The 5,416-nt window shown below is 32.0% G+C and overlaps 1 protein-coding gene across 4 annotated transcripts in view; it reads left to right on the top strand.

Moving 5' to 3' along the window:
* The window catches only part of SHROOM3 (shroom family member 3), a 231,061-nt gene that overhangs the window by 131,539 nt on the left and 94,106 nt on the right, over positions 1-5,416 (top strand). The window lies entirely within an intron of this gene.

Below are 5,416 nucleotides of genomic sequence, written 5' to 3'. Positions count from 1 at the left end.
CGGTCTCCTTATGATCACCAAATAATGGTTTCCGAGGGCACCCAATAGGCTTTTACCTCTCCCTGTCACAGAGACTAATCCATGGCAGCAGAAAGAGAACTAATAACTGATTATTATTAAGAGCATTAGCTTTTTAATGAAAGCTATTATTCAATAGTTTAGTTTTAATATTTAGTTTACATGAACATGCATTTTGAATTAGAATTTATTTTTCTGTTGTTTTATTACTTTTTTTCAACTGACATTTTCTCTCTCCCACTTCTCCCCTCCCCACCTCTGCAAAAATTTAAAAAAGGGTTTTTTTTAAGCCAAACTCTACACCAGCAAAACAATTTTCTACATTGGACATGCCCAAAAATACATATCTCTTATTCTTCATCTTGAGTCTATCTTTTCTCTTGTTAGAAGGTAAGTAACCTGTTTTGTCGTTGGTACACTGGGGTCATGATGAATCATTGTATTAATCAGCATTCGTAAGTCTTCCAAAATTGCTTATTTTTACAGGGTTGTTGATTTAATTGTCCTTCTGATTCTACTCTACTATGCATCAGTTATATGAATCTTTCAAGATTTTTCTGAATCCTCTCCTTTCCTGTTGCTTATGATAAAAACAAATTCTAAATTTATGTACCATACTTTCTAGCCACTCCCCTTTTGATGGTCACCTCCCTTTTATTGTTTCTTATGATAAAAACAAATTCTAAATTTATATACCATACTTTCTTTAGCCATTCCCCTTTTGATAATGAATACCTTATATTCCAATTCTGTGTCCTTTTTTTTTTTCCCCCCTTCTATCTTTGATCTTTTGGAGTGTAAATTTAGTGGTATCTCTAAGGCAAAGAGCATGTAGTTCATCATCTTTTGGGACATAGTACCAATGTTATCTTCTAGGATGGCCAGACCAGTTCACATCACTACTAACATTGCATAAATATACCTGTTTTCCACAGCTCCTTCAGGATTTGTTATTTTTCTTTTTGCTGTCATCTTTCCATATCTGACTGGAAACTCTGGGTTGTTTTAAATTGTCTATCTAATTACTAGTGATTTGGAGCATTTTAAAAAATATATATTTTCTGTCAATAACTTGGATTTCTTTCCTTGTAGATTCCCTTTTATCATTTATTAGTCAGCATGGCTCTTAGTTTTTCAACTTTTAAATTTTATGTAATCCAAATTGCCTAATTTTATTTTCTGTGATTTCTGTTCATTGGTTGATCCGTAACTAATCTCATCCATAGATCCAAAAGTTTCTTCCTTCTCTAAGTTGTTTATGAAAGTTTTTTAAAACCTTAATCTGTAATTTATCATGGAATATGGTGTGAGCTGTTGGTTAAAACTTAATTTCTGTCAAAAATTTTTGTTGAATCATGAGTCTTTCCTGCAATAGTTAGGTGGTGCACTCTAGCGAGTGCCTGATTCACTGTCCAAAAGAATTGAATTCAAATTTAGCCTAAAATAATTGTCAGCTGTGCAAATATGGGCATCTCACTTAACTTACTAGCCTCTATTTCTTCATCTGAAAATAATAATAGCACTTGCCTCAAAGGATTGTGGTGATAATTAAATGAGTTGATATTTGTAAAGTGTTTTGCGAATATTGAAGTTATGCAAAAATTCTAGCTGTTATTGTTGTCTTGGAGTTTAGTGAACACTAGGCTACTAGTTTTTGCTTGTTTCTTTATGTTTTATACTTAATCCAGTCCACTGACCAATCTCTTTTTTTAAACTAATACCATAACATTACCTATTGTCATTTTTCTTGTGTTTTCTATGGGGAAAAGAAGAATCTATATTTTAGAATGAGTTATGTCTACTACATTGTCTCTGGTAAATTGCAAGAGATTTTTAAAGATTTTTGTAGCTAAATATAAAAAATAAATGAAGTAAAATTAACTAAATGAAATAAAGTGATTTGATTTTATATACCAGGTGTCCTTAACCTGGGATATGTTGAATTGTTTGGGTTTTTAAAGAATATTTTGATAATTCAATTTCAGTATAACTGGGTTTGTGGGTTTTTTTTTTTAATCTTTGTTATATTTTCTGCATATAAAAACATTACTCTGAGAAGGGGTTCATAGGTGTCATTAGGCAGCCAAAGGTGTTCTGGTCACAGGAAGAATCCCTGATACATGCTTTTAATTTTTTTTTTTTAATTTTGATAGCTTTTTATTTACAGGAAAAGATAGTTTTCAACATTCCCTTGTAAAACTTTGTGTTTCAATTTTTTTTCTCACCCCCCCCCACTTCTCCTCTAAACAGCAAGTAATCCAATATAGATTAAACGTGTGCAGTTGTTCTAAATTTATTTCCATATTTATCATACTGCACAAAAAAAAAAAAAAAATTGAGAGGAGAAAAAAGCAAGCAACAACAAAAAAAGTAAAAATACTATGTTGTGATTCACATTCAGTCCCCATAGTCCTTTTTCTGGATATCACAAATCCATTGGAATTGCCTCATTCTTTAAAAGAGCCAATATATATTTTTAAACTCATGATGCTGGAAGGTGAGATGTGACAGCTGTATCCTACCCCAACCCAAAAAAGGGGGCATGGAGATTTCTTGTTTTTCCAGTGTAGATCATTATACTGAATTCTTGAATGATCAATAGACCTTATCCAGAAGATTTAGCAGTATTGGAGAGAAGCCTTTAAGTTTGTGTTTTCTTCTACTGAACAAATTCATAATGAGTAAATTTGAGTTGATGTTGGATAATGCTTAATCCACTTTCATCAGTACAAATGATAATGATTTATTCTGTGCTTACTTTGATATTTCCATAATCTATTGATTTGTCCATTTCCTCCAATGCTTCATATCATGGACCCCTTCTTATCCCGTGAGACTCTTGTCTATGTCTTCTTGTAAATCCTCTTCAAAAGGTCCATTCAAAATGCTGGGGGGTCTTCTCTTTACATACAATCTTTACATTTCTCAGTTGGCAACATGCTGTAATCATGGCCTCTGGGCAGACTTCCATTACTCTTTAGATTACCCATAATTTCAGTTTTTCAGAGATTATAGAATTCAATGATTCATGACCATAACACATCATTCATAGATGTTATTAACATCTTCAGGAAAAAAAGCCATAGGTCATTATGAGGAATACACAATTTCCCCAAGCCAATCCATCCTCCTTTTTCACAATCAATTGATTCACAGGGAAGCCAAGTGAAGAAACTCTTTATCAATGCAAATAAAAACTGTGCTGCAACATGTAGTATTGGAGTTATGAGGAGACACTAAGAGTTCAACTAACTTTCTTAAGGTTACACAGCTATGGGTGTCAAGAGGCAAGACTACCTATTGCTGAAGTCTGTTTTCAATCTACTATGACAAATGGCTCTATCTGTTTTAAACACAAATTATTTCATCTAGAGAGTTAGGTTAAATTTTTAAATTTAATTAAATAATATAACTTTTTGAACTTTAGAAATAAATTCCTTACAAGTAGATTGAACAAACATTATTTTGGATAATTTGCATTAAAGGTTATAATGGTATCTATTAATAATATGACAGAATACTGTCTCAGCAGAGACTTTAAAAATGTATATTCCTCTCTGCAGAACATTATTATTTCCTACTCCCACTTCAAGACTTGTTTTTTTAAAAGGAAAAATGAAGGAATAACTAATCTCTAAGGATAGCATTGGTCAAACATAAATTGCTCCACAATATTGACCAAGATAAATGGATTTTCATTTGTCTCTGATAATACTCTTTAATTAACTTACCTTAAGGCCTATTTCCAGATAAAGTCTTTATTTTTTGAAATACATTTCACAGCTTTGGGAACATTTGTTTCTATTTCTAGATGGTGTCTTCTATTGTCACAAATTTCTGCTAGGAGCTGAAATTTTAAAATGCACATTATTTTTAATTTTATAGTCAACAAGTCCTCTCTTCATGGATTGAAATAGAATTTATTGGGGGCATTTCTTCTAAGTCAACTTTCCACATCTGTTAATGGCAAATGGTTTCTGTTTACATACCATGCCATGTCAACACATCTTCTTACATTAATCATAAAGAGCTAAAAAATCATGTCCCCCTTTTTTACTTATACTTTCAGATATTGTTTAATAAATACCTATGTTCAATATCCTTGATTGGGTTCCACCTAAGAATTTCATAACTTTGTGAGCAATAAAGCAAAAGAGCAAGTTACAAAGTAAAGTTATGGAGAATCTATTTACCTGAAAATTTGAAGAATAGAGTAAGCATCCAAATTTTCAGGAGGTTAGGGGCAGTGAGTGCTATCTAAAAGAGGAAATATTGGGTTACTTAACAATTAAACTAGGAAAAATAAAGAAAAGTGACTACTAGCCCTGAGTTAGGCATTTGTTCTCCAAATATGCAAAAAACAGGCAAAGAACCCACTCAGTCTATCAGTAAAGATCACTGTTTTGGGAGGAAAGAATTCAAATTGCTATTTAGAGAATTTCTACCAGAGGTCAGCTTCCATCCTCAAGGAACATTTAACAGCTTCCTCAAAAATCACAAATTTAATATAATGTAATCCTATGGTATGAAAAATAAGTAAATAATGACATAGGGACTAAACAATCCTGCCTCAAAAGTCAAACTCCTCCTCCTTCTTCCTCTTCTCTAATATTTATATAGCACTAGGGTTAACAAAGTGATGTTACTGAAGGAAGAAATCCTATATACTTTACTTTGTTAAATAGAATCATAGAAGACTGACCAGAATTAGAATGGATCCTCAATTAAGAGATTATATTAGAATTTATACTTACTACTTATACTTATAATTTACTATATATACAGCATGGCCTGAATGTCATATGGACACATGCCATCCAGGATGCATGAAGCATTTCCTCGGAAAGTATGGAAATTCCACAATGCTGAGATAAACAAGGATGTGCACATTCTTTTGTTTACTTTTTGTGTGCATGGAAACCTGTTCATTTGCATTACATTAAGTCAGTTTATATAGTTTTCACAAAATGGACAAGTGCTTTAAAAGGATTCCTGAAAAGGAATCCATAAATGGAAGATCATATTAATAATATGGTATAAGAAACCAACAGGAAAAGATAGAATTAGTAAATTTCCCACTCCTAACACAAGCTCTGTATTAGCCTTATTATAAGTTAAAAACAGTGACAATAGAAGTAGATCTGACAAGAAGTTAACCAAAATTTGTCTTTGAAATTGTCAAGATAATTTGAAATACAGATTTGTTTTCCATTCTTTATAATGAATCTGCCCCAGGTGAGGTATTAACTATTATGACTGATAAGACATTTTACTCCAGGATTGGTGCTCTAATCACTACTCCACTTGGCTGCCCCTCGTAAGACATTTTAAATCTAAGTTTTTTGTTGTTGTTGAATATGGTATCATTTATTTTAAAAAACTTGCATATTTTAGAAAA

This window comes from Sminthopsis crassicaudata, chromosome 6 (genome assembly GCF_048593235.1).
Source record: "Sminthopsis crassicaudata isolate SCR6 chromosome 6, ASM4859323v1, whole genome shotgun sequence".
NCBI classification, from domain to species: Eukaryota; Metazoa; Chordata; class Mammalia; order Dasyuromorphia; family Dasyuridae; genus Sminthopsis; species Sminthopsis crassicaudata.
This window is presented reverse-complemented; position numbering and strand designations above follow the sequence as displayed.